Genomic DNA, 14,433 nt, shown 5'->3' with positions numbered 1-14,433 from the left:
GATGAGAGTAGAGAGAAGTAAAGAAAGGAGACAGATATCAACATACATAAACATATGTCTATGTATGCCCAAGCTACTGCCCTGCAGAGAAAATGGGAGACAGACGCACAAAGCTACACATCCGCACTAGTAATTGAATGAATACCCTCGAACTGGTGCTAATCGGATGCAGGGCTCGAAAGTTGGCCGCCACACTTGGACCAACGGTGCTTAATTAATTAATTAAGTGCTGCGATTATCTCAGAACAACCCCAGCGGGTTAGGTGGCTTAGAATATACCCGCGGCAGGTATGCCTGTCGTAAGAGGCGACTAAAATACCAAATTGATTCAAGAGGTTGTGTAGCGCAACACTTTCAAGGGATTGCCAGCGCAAGATATAGCTGCTCCAATCCAAATTTAGACCTCACCTATCCGTTTCGTATCCTTTCTTTAACAGTCGAGGCTCTGGCGACCCAAATTCCTCATGGATCTAGGCGGTGGGAGGGCGTTATGGCCTAGAAAGTTTCATGTGGTCATACAAAAACGTTCCCGAAATGGTCGCGCTAGTACCTTAATGGTGATTGTTAATGGAACGTACCGGATCTGCATCCGGCAAAGGGCCTTCAACATCGATAACACTCCTTAGAGCCATCGGGGAGTGCCCCTATCGCTACAACAACAACAATATTATCTCAGAACCACCTAGGACTGCACCAGTTCAGAACGCCTTCAAAAGGCCTTCATAGAGGGTAGTTGGCATTTCGTAGAACATCACAATATTACAAATTCCAGTTGAAAACAATGCGAGGTAACAAAATTAGAACTAGTATCGATTCTTGGCGCAATAGTATACATTAGGGAGGTTAGACTTAACAAATTCCTTTGTGTAGGACTCAATTTGCTTTTCATCAACAGCGATTTTGGCCGTTTCGTAACAAGTCATGCAAGCTCTCCCCGTTTCGCGATAACTGACGCCAATTTGGATCGCCAAGTAAGGTAAAGTCTTCCTCCACCTGCCTGTCCCAACTCAGCGGAAGTGATGTCGACTGAAATACTTTCTTTGCTGAAGATTCTTCGCCCATCCGCATAACATGACTTTTGTGTTTTCATTCGCTGCAGTATCGTCATATGTGCGTAAATCTCATACAGCTCATTATTAAACCTTGCCGTCGGCATCACGTATAGGACGATAAATCTTCCGGAGAACTTTTCTCTCGAACACTCCAAGAGCCATTTCATTTTCTCTCGACACCGTCCGTGATTGCGAGCCATACATAAGGACAGGTATGATGAGCGACTTGTAGAGCGTGATTTTTGTTCGTCGAAAAAGGACTTTACTTTTCATTTGCCAACTCAATCCAAAGAAGCATGTGTTTGCAAGATTTATACTCCGTTTGGTTTTTAAGCTGACAACGTTTTCGCTGCTGATGCTGGTTCCTCAATAGACGAATACCTTCACAGTCTCGAATTTATATCCGTTAACAGTGACGCGGTGCCAAAGCGAGAATGAGCCGATTCTTTCCTGGATGACAGCAAGTGCATCGTCTTGTCCTCATTCACTGCAAGACCCACATTTGTCTATCAGTCAGGAAAATCCACGGAGCCGGTCTATGAGGACCTAACATAGACTGATTGAGTCCGTAGTATTACCAGAAGTTTGTTTTAACGACCAAACTGAAAAACCCTATCATAAACCAGAACCTATGTTATAAAATAACTCCGTCCTCTTTGCAAATTAGATGCTTCCTAGGACTTAAGCCACTTGCTGCTTCTAGATCTGACAGCTGTGTCACTCCTAATAGCTGGAGTCTTACCCTGGCAAGTGCAGGGCACGAGCACAGAACGTGCTCGATCGTTTTCTCCTCCAACCCGCACTTCCTACATCTGCTATCACTGACCAAGCCTATTTAAAGGCATGTGACGCCAGAAGGCAGTGTCCAGTCAGAATACCCGTCATGAGTCTACAGTCCTCTTTTTTTAATGATAGAAGCAACTTTGGTAGTCTAAGGTTGTAAGACCTACACATAATCTTCGACACTTTACAGCCCCGCACTTGAACCCACGCATTTCCCGCTTGGTCGATCATGTGCACCTCTTGCCTTCGCTTATTCTCGCCCAGTCTAATTGGGACGTCTAAGGAGCAAGCTTCAAGGGATGCGCCCTTTTTAGCTAGTTCGTCCGCTTTTTCATTCCCATCTATTCCCATATGCCCTGGGACCCAATATAGATGTATGCTTCTCCCTGTCCCAATTCTCTCCAGAGACTGCTTACACTCTAACACGCATTTAGATGCTGTGCTATGCGATGTCTTAATTGCTGCTTGACTGTCAATATAAAAGTTAACACGGTTGCAGCTTAAGCTGTTCTCTTCCAGGGTTTCTACTGCTTTGGTTACGGCTAATATTTCCACTTGGAAAACGCTAAAGTCATCCGGCAGCCTCTAGGATCTGCTTATTTCCGGATCAGCACAGTATACCATAGACCCTACTCCTTCCACTACTTTGGAACCATCTGTGTACACATGTATCGCCTCGTCCGCCATTTGCGCACACTTGCGCCAACCGTCCACCTCTATTGTGGCCTTAAGATCTCCCTCGAACCGCAGATAGGGAATCAGGTAGTTTGTTCGTCTTGTGATTGATGACGTTATACTACTATGGCCATATGGTCGGCGCTCATGATACCCCGAGGCACCGAGCCTGGTTGCGGTTGTTAATGCTTTGTTCTTGCTAACAGGTCTACAGATGGAATGTGCAAAATGGCATACAATGCAGCCGTCGGGGTTGTTTTCAGGGCTCCCGTAATGCTAAGCATCGATAGTCAGGGGGTATCTGTAATTTTTTGAGGTATGTTGTTTTTTGTGTGGCTTTCCACCAAACAAGAACTCCATAGTATAGAATAGGGCTTACAATCGCTGTAAAAACCCAATGAGAAAGAGAGGGCGATAGACCCCACGTACACCCCAGCATTTTTTTACATGCATATAGTGCCGTTTAGGCCTTCTTGACCCTCTCCTCCACGTTTAGCTTCCATGACAGCTTACTGTCTAGGATGATTATTCCTAAATATTTTGTGCAAGGTTTCTCCTGTAAGGTCACTCCTCCTAACTTAGGTCTGGTCCAATTTGGGACCTTGTACTGCTTTGTAAACAATACCATATCCGTCTTCTCCGCATTAACTTTCAACCCGACATTAGATGCCCAGGTATGAATATCCCGAAGCGCCCGATCCATCAAAGAACTAATCGTTGGAAGGCACTTTCCACTTATGACAATTGCAACGTCATCTGCGTAAGCCGTAAGTTTTACGGGTCCCTCATCGAATCGCCGGAGCAGTTGGTTGATGACCAGCGTCCACAGCAGAGGTGATAGCATAGCACCCCTCCCTGCGGCGTGCCCCTGTCCACTGATTTCATGGCCTCGTACAATCCCCATTGTGATGTAATCTTTCTGCAATTTAACATGCAGCCGATCCATCTGATTGAGGCAGGATGTACTTTAATGTAATTAAGACCATCCATAATCGCCCATTTTGCAACATTATTGAAAGCCCCGGCAATGTCCAAGAAGAATCCTAGAGCATACTCCTTATATTGCAGGGATTTCTCTATGCTTATTACCACCCTATGCAATGCGGTGTCTACCGACTTGCCTTTGGTGTACGCATACTGTGTTGTGGAGAGCAGCTTTTCATCCACGTTGGACTTTATGTACACATCTATCAGGCTCTCAAAGGTTTTAAGCAGAAATGATGTTAAGCTAATGGGTCTATAGTCTTTGGGATACATGTGACCGATCTTCCCCGCCTTTGATAGGAAAGCTACACGAGCAGTTCTCCAAGAGTGCGGTACATGATTCAGCCGTAAGCACCCATGGAATATTATTTTAAGCTATTCCACGACCGCCATACTTGAAACTTGTAGCATGGCTGGGAATATACCGTCTGAGCCCGGCGATTTGAACTTAGAAAACGTTTTCACTGCCCATTCTGTCTTGGTATCGGTCACCAAGCCCGGCACTACTAGCTCCGTGATCGAAGTGTGAGTGATGTCTGCTGGCTCTTCTCCCGATGGCAAATGTGTGTCGAAAAGCACCTTAAGGGATTCCTCACTATTACGTGGCCATTCCCCGTTCTCTTTCTTTATTAGTCCACGGACTATGTTTCACCTTGCTAAGACTTTTTTTCAATCGTGCTGTTTTGCTGGAGCACTCTATGTCCGTACAGAAACTTTTCCATGAGTTTCTCTTCGCCCTGGTAATTTAACGCTTGTAGATCCTCAGTAGATCCCTGTACTCGTCCCGACATGCTTCGCTTTCCGCGGTCTTTGCGAGCTTAAACATTTCTTTTACATGTCTTCTTAGAAGACTCAGCTCATTTCTCCAGCATGGCGGCTTTGCTTTTCCTCTGAATCTTCTTAGAGGGCAAGCTTTGTTATACGCAGTTATAAGCGTCCTTGATGGGAATTCATTCGACGCCTCCAGTTCCTCTACATTGGCAACCTCTTTGGGTTGTCCCAGTTTTGTTTCTACATGTTTCTGGAATTTAGTCCCGTTCGTAGACCTAGGGTTTCTAAAGGTTCCTCCCTTCTCTACCCTCTTTAGGGGGATGCTGAAGCTGATATACGCATGGTCGGAGAAGGATGGTCTATCAAGAACCATCCAATCATACCTTGATATATCACGCTCGGAGCTCAATGTAATATCCAGAACATTGCTGGATGTTGGACCAATGTATGTAGGGACATTTCCCCTCTTGGCTTTATGCAAATTGGTTTGCAGGATGTAGCAAAATAGAGATTCGCCCCTCTCGTTCGTATCTGCTTCTCCCCACGCATTGTGGTGCGCATTTGCATCTGCGCTTTTGAGGTCCTTTTCGACTTCGCCCACCTCTAGCGTGTTCGTGTTTTTATCTTCGGAACTTCTTTTCCTCAGTCGCATGTAAATTTTGCCAGTGCCAAAGGACATTTTGCCAAGCTGCGTGTACAAAATATCCTCCTCCTGCTTGTTTATTTGGAAGATGTAGAACTGACCATCCTCGGTAGGCCGAGACCGAGAAGTACCTTCCAATCCTGTGTCGGTATGTTCGGATTCTGATTCTGCAGAAGTCGCAGTGTATCCTCCGACTTCATCACGCATGGTATCCATACCTTACCTTTTGGTACCATGGGGATTTGCGCTTTATCCACCACCTCAAACCGAGCGTTCGTGCCTTGCCTTTGGAGGTTTGGAAACACTTCCTCCAGCCACCGCAAGCTCGCGATGTTGTCGCACGCTATCATCTTCACACCATTATACCATCCCCCCGAATCAAAGGTTGGAAGGGGCTTACTTGGTTGTTCCTGCATCATCTTAAGCATTAAGCTAATAAGCTCGCTTTCCACAGATCTCGCCCTTTCAGTAGTCATTTGTCCGAAAGGACTGCTACGATCAACCAGCGCCACAGTCAGTGACTGCTTTGCCACATCACTCATCTTCTCGGGAAAAGCCGGAGTCTTAGTGTTATCTCCCTTTGGCACCTCCGAGAGAGCCGGAGTCTTAACGTTAACTCCCTTTAGCACCTCCGAGAAAGCTGGAATCTTAGCGTTATCTCCCTGTAACTTATCTTCTACTTCCGTAGTTGGAACTTCCCTCTGACTCGCAGCTTTCGAGGTAGTTGCTACCTCGCTATTGGAGCCCGTTTGTCTTACATCTTTGGGCCTAATTGTCTTGTCTATATGACTGCCCTCCTCGTGGCTCTAGGACTGGGTCCTTTCTGTATCTTGAAAGCAGGCTTGTCGCCTTCCGCCGAACCTTGCCTCTTCATTCTGCCATTCGACGCTTCTTCCTCCTCGTACCGGTTGCAGAACCGAGGGTTTCTCGCAGCAAACTTTTTAACTGCCTTTGACCTACTTCTACCGCTTCATTGGCCCATTCCAAGCGCTCGATCTCCACTTCTGTTGGGTCGACCACTGCTCCCAAGCGTTGTACAGTTCTTAGTACTGCACGGTACTGCGAGATAGCTCTTTTACTTCCTCTGCTCCGTACCCTTCTCCACTCTTCTACTCCATTTTCATTTGTGGGCTTCTCCAACACGGAGTTCATTGAATCGGCTGCTCATAGCTTTACGGAAAAAATTTAAAGGCTTAGGAGTCTTAAAAGGATATTTGCCCAATGATCATTCGCCGGGTGATATTCATGGTAAAGAGAAGAAAATCAGTATTGAGTTAGTAGGCACAACCAATTCAATTATGGTCACTGGTTGGTAGCGTACTACCATCAAGGGGGTGTACTCTTCTCTCCGTTGTGAACCTTACTAATAGCTGATCTCCTTCAGTTACTCAAATCCACTGGATTCGACACACATGGGCAGCTGCATTGCCGGGATGCACGAGGGAACAATATCAAATGGCATGCAACAGGTCCTGCACATCATGGAAAGTTGGTGTGGCCCCAAAGGACTGTCTAACAATTCATACAAAACTGTCCCAGTACCTTTTAGACGAAGATGAAGAAAAAAGACGCTAGAACGATACCTGGGTGGCACCAAAATCTAATTTTAAGTGGAAGCAAAATACCTAAATGTGTAGCGATTAGATGGCGCTTCGGGTATTCGGAAGAAAAATTGTCCGGTAGATGTATGGTTCGCTGCGTGTTATCCACAAATACTAATGAAGGATACTTTGTGAAGATATGTATGAGTTTTACGCAGATATGAACATGGTGCCGCGAAAGAAAGCTCAAGGGCTTCTCTGTAATGATTTAAGAATTGATAATGACTCTGCGGGCCATACAGTATTCCTATGAACACCCGTATTTGGAAGAATAAGAACGCCGAACCTTCACAAAGTTAAAAGAGACAGGGCGGAGGAGACTTGATCTCTTTGGCGGCCCCAAGTGCTGGCAGGTATCACAAGACAGAGATAATAGCGAATTTTCCAATTCAATACCTACAGATATGTTTACCCTATTAGACATTAGTTCCACTACTCACCCAGAAGGGCGACCTTATACAATTTTTTTTTTCATAACCAGCAAAATTTTCAATTACGTTACTCGTATGTAATCAAGTCTGTAGCCACTAGCGGTAATACGGATTCTTTAAATACGCTACTTAGGTTAGGTTGAACTGGCAGGTCTGTGAGGATCTTACATAGACTCCATTTGTTTAATCCTTTGGGGCAATCGGGGTAAAGAGAAGCATATTGAGTCCCAGGCACCTGGAAATAAATGGGACTGAAAAAACTGATGAACTGTGTAGTTAAAAAGCTTGCTCTGTAGATTTCCCAATTAGATTGAGCAAGATTAAGAGAAGGCGAGCGTTCCACGTTATCGATCAAGCGGGAAAAGCGTGGGCCCAAGCGCGGAGCTATAAAGTGTCGAAGATCATGTGTAGGTCTTACAACCTTAGACCAAAGGGCTACTCATATTAAGAAAAAAATGAGGGGGATATGTACTCTGATTGGACATTGCCTTTTGGGGTCACGTGCATTTGAATTAGGCTTGGTCAGTGAGAGCAGATGTAGGAAGTGTGCGTTAGAGGAGGAAACGATAGGGCACATTTTTAGGTCCTGCGCTGCGCTTGCCTAAGCTAAGAGCTATTAGAAGTGATACAACTATCAGATCTAGAAACAGCAAGTGGCATAGTTTCTAGAAAGTTTCTAGTATTTGCCAAAAGGACGGAGTTATTTTATAAAATAGGCCCTGGTTTTTGAAAGGGTTTTTCAGTTTGGTCGTTAAACAAACTTCTGTATTAATACGGACCAGACAGCTCGACACATGCTTACTCACCCAGAGGGGCTGACTAACCAATGGAAATTACATTGACGCATATTGGAAGCCAGGCACTTTCAGAAGCGGCCTTTCACTGCTTCATTTCCAAAACTAGGAAACATTTTTATTGGGTTACTCATACGCCATAGCGCACTATAGAGTATTTTTTAAAAGCTTTTATGTAAATCAAATGAGTAGTCAAAAGCGGTAATACGGAATCTTTAAATAAGCTACTTAGGTTAGTATGAACTGGCAGGTCTGTCTGGACCTCACATATACTAAAACACGCTAACAGCCAAACATTTTAATGAACTCCACTAGTATCAAACTACGTCATTTGTAAGATATTCTATCGCAATCTGACAAATCTGGTAGTATGAGTTGCTGAAAAGGTTTCATTCGTAGAGGCTGTTCTTTATCCTGCTTTGAAATTGAGCAAATATGATGGTACAAGCCGAGTCTTCTTTTACAGTTCTTGCCCAGAATTTGGCTTATCGGGAAACCTACTCGATTGTAAGCATATAACGCCTAAAGACACTCTGATAAGGCCCAATTACTTAACTCATAATACCTTTTCTTGTGACTTGAATACAATACACTTAAGCTCAAGCCCCCCTATTTTGACTCCCTAATGAATATCCGTTAGATAAGTGCTTTTATGTTCATAGATTAACTTAATTCAATAGCTTTGTGCATCCTAATAACACTTCATATTAGCTGTCTATTATCGAGTATCAATTCAACCAAAAATATCAATATCCGTAATAGAGAATTTATAAACAAAAGCATTTGTTCTTACACAACTTAGTGATAGAAGCGAGCATGTAGAAATTTGCAAATATAAACAATAGAAAGCTATTTGCACAATTACACATACATATGCATGTATATATAAGTACTCATATGTAGTACAAATATATGCTATAACTAGCGCTTTGAGACCCACAACAAGATTCTTTCCTTCTCACGCCCACTAATCAATGCGCCAACAACAAGAATGCTCCAAATATACACACGCAGGTTATTAATTTATACTCAGTCCGCGTTTCTAATTGTTCCGCCTTTCTATTTACACTCAAACCCGCCAATAGGCCCACTTATGTAATGTATGTAGTTAGTTTTGTGGTTATTTATCTTTTCCCATTAACATCACTTTCTGCATCATTTTTTTTTATACTTAGCAATTTATTGTTGGTATTGTCGCCGCCGCCACTATTATTATTATTATTTCCATATTTATGGGACGCAAAGTGTTAGAACTATGACTTAGTTATGCAAAATGACGAGGAACCGAATACGGAAAACATGGCAGGTACTCTAATGAATCGATGAATCCAAGTCGAAAGGTGAGTCTAAAAGCAAGTTTATGTCTAAATATCGATGAATCTAAGTCGAAACATGAGTCTAAAAGCACAACAACTCGATTCCAATTCCTTCGAAAGTTCGTCTCCAAATATGGACGAATTTAAGTCGAAACATGAGTCTAAAAGCACAACAACTCGATTCCAACTCCTTCAAAAGTTCATCTCTAAACATCGATGAATCTAAATCGAAACATGAGTATAAAAACACAAGAACTCGATTCCAATTCCCTCGAGAGTTCATCTCTAATTAAAACAGCCTCGATGAATCTAATTATCTTAAATATCGAAGAATATAGGTCGAAACATGAGTCTTAAAGCACTAGAACTTGATTCCAACTTCTCCGAAAGTTCATCTCCGAATATAATTATGCAAAGGTTTTTGTTCAAGGCTTGATAAATTATTAGGTTAGGTTAGGTTAAAATGGCTGCCTCCGCTGTCCGAGCAGAGACTCACGTAGGCCGTTGTGGCCCGTTGTGCTACCACGCAGGGCCCCTATTTGCTGTTTCCCTACTTTCGAAGAAGAAGAAAATTAGATCCCAGTGAGGCTAAACCAGCGCGTTTGCCTGATGAAACGCAAGATGTCGTTTGTGTTTGTAGATTCAAGCTCCGCAAGGCACCCAAGGGATAATAAATTATTATATCTTAACTCTTTACAGACAAGACATGTGATAATTCAGTACAAAAGAAAGTAATGATTCTTGCAGTTGGCTCTAAAGTTTGCTAAAGCAAACATGGAAGTCTTTAAAGGACTCCGGCTGGGTTACAAGTGGCGGATGGTGGTTGTATACGGAATATGTCACGGTGGTTCTTACTGGATACTTCAACTTTTCAATATAGCCTTACTCAAATACTGAGATCGAACTTATATATCGTTCCCGAGATGGTCCGGCTTACCTTAATGGTACTTGTTACCGGAACGTACCGGATCCATATTCTACAAAGGACCATCAAGGAACAAAGCGTTTGGAGTGTCTTTAACGCTGCAACAAAAACAACAACAATGGATGATTATTATCTGTGCTGCTTTTTGGTTTCATCAGGCGTGAGGCCTTTGGGTACAGATTCGTAAAAATTCGAGAAACTCTGAAGTGTTCTGATATTCAGAAGTTTACTTTCATTTGTTCATAAATTAACTGATTTGAAGGGAATTAAAAGGCAGTATGATGAATGGTACTTAAACAGTCTGATTGCTGTTTACTGCATTTAAGTTTCCTAAAATTTTGTATTGCTTATACCCGACGCCCGTTTTCAATAGAACCAAGTCTTCAAATAATCATATGCGCGTATCACATATATTTATATGTGTGAGTGTTGGAAAGAAGCAAATCATCTGTCCTATTTATTTCTACGGCTATTTAGACATTCTTTCAGCAATAAGTAGTAGGAAGTGGAACAATGCAATGTAAAGGAAGCACAGAAAATATAGAACCAGCGGAATGGAAAAAGAAAGGAGCACTGGCGTACTGTATGCTCATATTTGGCGCTCATATGCAACTATTTATATCGAAGTAGTGATGGTATGCCTTTATGGGTTACATGCCGTCAGGTTTTTTTTATGAAGGAAGTAAAGCAGTAGAGGAAAAAACCATAAGCATAATCGGCACATTAGCATAAAAAGTGAATGTGAACAATGAAAATGTTATCAGGAAACGTGTCTAAAATAGAGGACAGCATAAGAGTACGGAAATAAGAGGGCACTCACATTTACGACTTAAAATGAAAAAAAAAAAACAAGTAAATGGGGCTGAACAATAATCTTATCCCGTTCGTAATCCCCGAATAATCGGATGTATAAGATAAGAAATATATAGTGAACTGATCTACATATCTAAACGATTTTTAAGATAAATATAAAATAAAAAACTGGTAGGTACTTTGTGTGAGGATGCAAAGTTTCAGGTTTTTTGTGGTCTGCGTGTAAAAACTATGACTACGAATCACGTATTTCCGCAATATATGACGTAAACGTAACTATTTGATGAAATTTGATGAATTTTGAAGCTTCTAGCCGTAAAATAGGGGCAAAAATTACAGTTTATATGGGGTATATAATATATATACCACCGATCTCTATGATTTTTTCAGACAACAATATATGCTATATACGTAAGCATTTGGTGAAATTTGAAGCTTCTAGCTGTTAAAATAGGGCCGAAATCGCAAAAAAAATATATATATACTATATATATATTAGGGCGGGTCGATTTAAAAATCCCTCATTGCTCTGTGAAAATCGTATTTTAGGGATCAAAATAAGAAACTTTGCCGAAGGAACCATACCTCTAATACGAATTCTGATGTCCCCCCTTTGGGTCGAACTTTTGAGTAAGGGCAATTTCAATTCTACCTGCTTTGTCTTGTGGTGGCTTAAAACAACAAAAGCAATTTTAGGATCTGCAATTGTGTCACATTGATACCATCATTTTTTAAAACGGTTGAATAAAAAACCCGCACAACTATGTTTACGACATGCAAATGCATCACAGTGATGCCTTTGTTTTAAAAGGGGGTTGTAAAAACGCTAATTTCTAATATTTTTTTTTAATTTCTTTTCTATTACTAAGTTAAATTCATTTTTTCATTTACATATGTTCTGACTAAATAAATTTCTAAAGAGAAAAATAAACTCCAAAAAGAAAAAACTTAGGCATTTCAAAGTGGGATTTTTCAAAATTTTCCCCTACGACCCAAAGGGGGGGACATCAGAATTCGTTTTTGAGGTATGGTTCCTTCGGCAAAGATTCTTATTTTGATCCCTAGAATATGATTTTCACAGAGCAATGGGCGATTTTTTTGCCTCCCCACAAATCGACCCGGCCTAATATATATATATACTATATATACCATCATATATATATTATATATACCACCGATCGCTATGATTTTTTCAGACAACAATATATGCTATATACGTAAGCATTTGGTGAAACTTGAAGCTTCTAGCTGTTAAAATGGGGCAGAAATTGCGCAAAGTTTCTTATCTGAACAATCGGTTGTATGAGATATGTACTATATATACAACCGATCTCTATGATTTTCTCAGACAACAATATATGCTATAATATAAGCATTCGGTGAAATTTGAAGCTTCTAGCTGTTAAAATGGGGCTAAAATTTCGAAAATATATATATATACTATATATACCACCATATATATACTATATATACCACCGATCTTTATAATTTTTTCAAACATCAATATATGCTATATACCTAGGCATTCCTTGAAATTTGAAGCCTCTAGCTCTTAAAATAGGGCAGTAATTACAAAAAGTTTCTTATCTGAACAATCGGTTGTGGGGGATATATACTATATATACGACCGATCTCATCAATTTTTTCAGACAACAATATGTGCAATATACGAAAGTATATGGTGAAGTTTGAATTTTCAATCTGTTCAATTGAGGAAGATATGACAAAAATCCTCTTTTTCTGAAAAATCGGTTGTATGGAGGATATATGCTATAGTGATCCGATCCGGCCGGTTCCGACAAATGTCTAATCGGACACTCAAATACACCCGTTCGCCAAATTTTATCAAGATATCTAAAAAATTGAGGGACTAGTTTGCATCCAAACAGACAGACGGACAGACGGACACGGCTAAATCAACTCAGCTCTTCATCCTGATTATTTCGGTATACTTAATGGTGGGTCTATCTATTTTCCTTTAAGGACTTACAATTTTGGGCTTCGTGACGAAATTAATATACCATTTCATTTTCATGAAAGGTATAAAAATAATAATAATAATAATAATGTAGAAAAGAAAAATTATATAGATTATTAAAAATAAACACAACATTATTATTAAAATAAACATCCTACTAAAAATATTGGCATATGAACAAAAAAAATGCATGCAACCTATTCGTAGGGCTTCAGCCAAACAGGGCGTATGAGTAATGCAAAATGCGATTTGACATACACATTAGGGTTGTTACGGAAATAAGTTTACCGAAATCGAAATTAAAACTTATTTTATTAGAATGGGAAGCGAAATCGGAAGTAGAAGTAGTTTACAAGAAACACATGACTAATACTATTACTATCGATGCATTGCGATCTTTATTTAGATCTGCTTTACCTTTCAGCCTATTACTGTATGTGGAGTAGACTGGGTCGATTTATTAACCGATATCGCGCCATCGATGTTTCGATAGAATTTGGGCTCAGGAAAAAAGTTCCACTACGCATACCCAAAAAAATAATTTTCGAGCCTGCGAAATTTCATTTTTTTTTACTTTTTTTCGACTTTGATTTAAAAAAAAAATTTTTTTTTTAAGAAATAATTTTTTTTTTTTAAACTGTTATTGCCAAAGTTTTAGCGGACATTTTTGGGTCGGACAGGGTAAACATATGAAATTTTTTTAAAAAAAAACCTTAAAAGTCAAATCGAAAAAAGGCAAAAAAAATTAAATTTCGCAGGCTCGGAAATTATTTTTTGCGTATGCGTAGTGAGGTTTTTTTCCTGAGCCCAAATCCTATCGAAAAATCGATGGCGTGATATCTGTTAACTTTTGTCCATACGACCCACCATAATGTGGAGGCTCTCAATGTATTTAAGTACCTCTTCAGGCTTTGCGCTCTATATCATCATAAGAGTCACGCCATTTAAATGGGAGAGTCTCTGCCTTTTCCCCTTACAAAAGCGACAGATTTGTGTATCGGATAGATCTAACTTCCTTAGGGAATATCGTAGACTACACTGTCCCGTATAGTACCCAGTGAAACTTCGTATGTGCTCTCTGCTTAGATTAATGAGTTTTGATGATACCCTCGTTGTTGGGAGAATGAACGATTTTCGCCTTTACCCTGGTTGTTGTTGTTGTAGCAATGCTCGCCCCACCTAAATAGCCGCGACCGATCACAAATTGTCATCAATATCCTCTAACGGGAGTCCAAGGAAACTTGCCGTTTCAACAGGGGTGGACCATAAGGAAAGGGGTGTTAGAGGCGTTGGTTCCACATTACAATTAAAGAGATGGTTGGTGTCATGTGGGGACACATTGCAAGCAGGGCATACATTTTGTATGTCGGGGTTGATTCTGGATAGGTAAGAGTTTAACCTGTTACAGTATTCAGAAAGAAGTTGAGCAAGAGTGACACGCGTTTCCCTGGGGAGTATGCGTTCCTCTTCTGCGAGTTCTGGATATTTTTCTTCAAGTACTGGATTCACCGGGCAATTCCCGACATAAAGGTCCGACGCCTGTCTATGGAGTTCACCAAGGACCTGCTTCTGTTTTTCCGCTTCATACGACTGGGTTCTCAGGTGCCGTATTTCCTCAAAATGCTTACGGAGATGACTCCTTAGGCCCCTAGGCGGTGCTGGTTCGT

General features: G+C 41.0%; 1 protein-coding gene across 8 annotated transcripts in view; it reads right to left on the bottom strand.

Moving 5' to 3' along the window:
* The window catches only part of Syngr (synaptogyrin), a 49,863-nt gene that overhangs the window by 15,645 nt on the left and 19,785 nt on the right, over positions 1-14,433 (bottom strand). The window lies entirely within an intron of this gene.

Source organism: Eurosta solidaginis, chromosome 3 (genome assembly GCF_040869045.1).
Source record: "Eurosta solidaginis isolate ZX-2024a chromosome 3, ASM4086904v1, whole genome shotgun sequence".
Taxonomy (NCBI): Eukaryota; Metazoa; Arthropoda; class Insecta; order Diptera; family Tephritidae; genus Eurosta; species Eurosta solidaginis.
The sequence above is the reverse complement of the archived record's forward strand: the minus strand, read 5'-3'. Positions and strand labels throughout refer to the sequence as shown.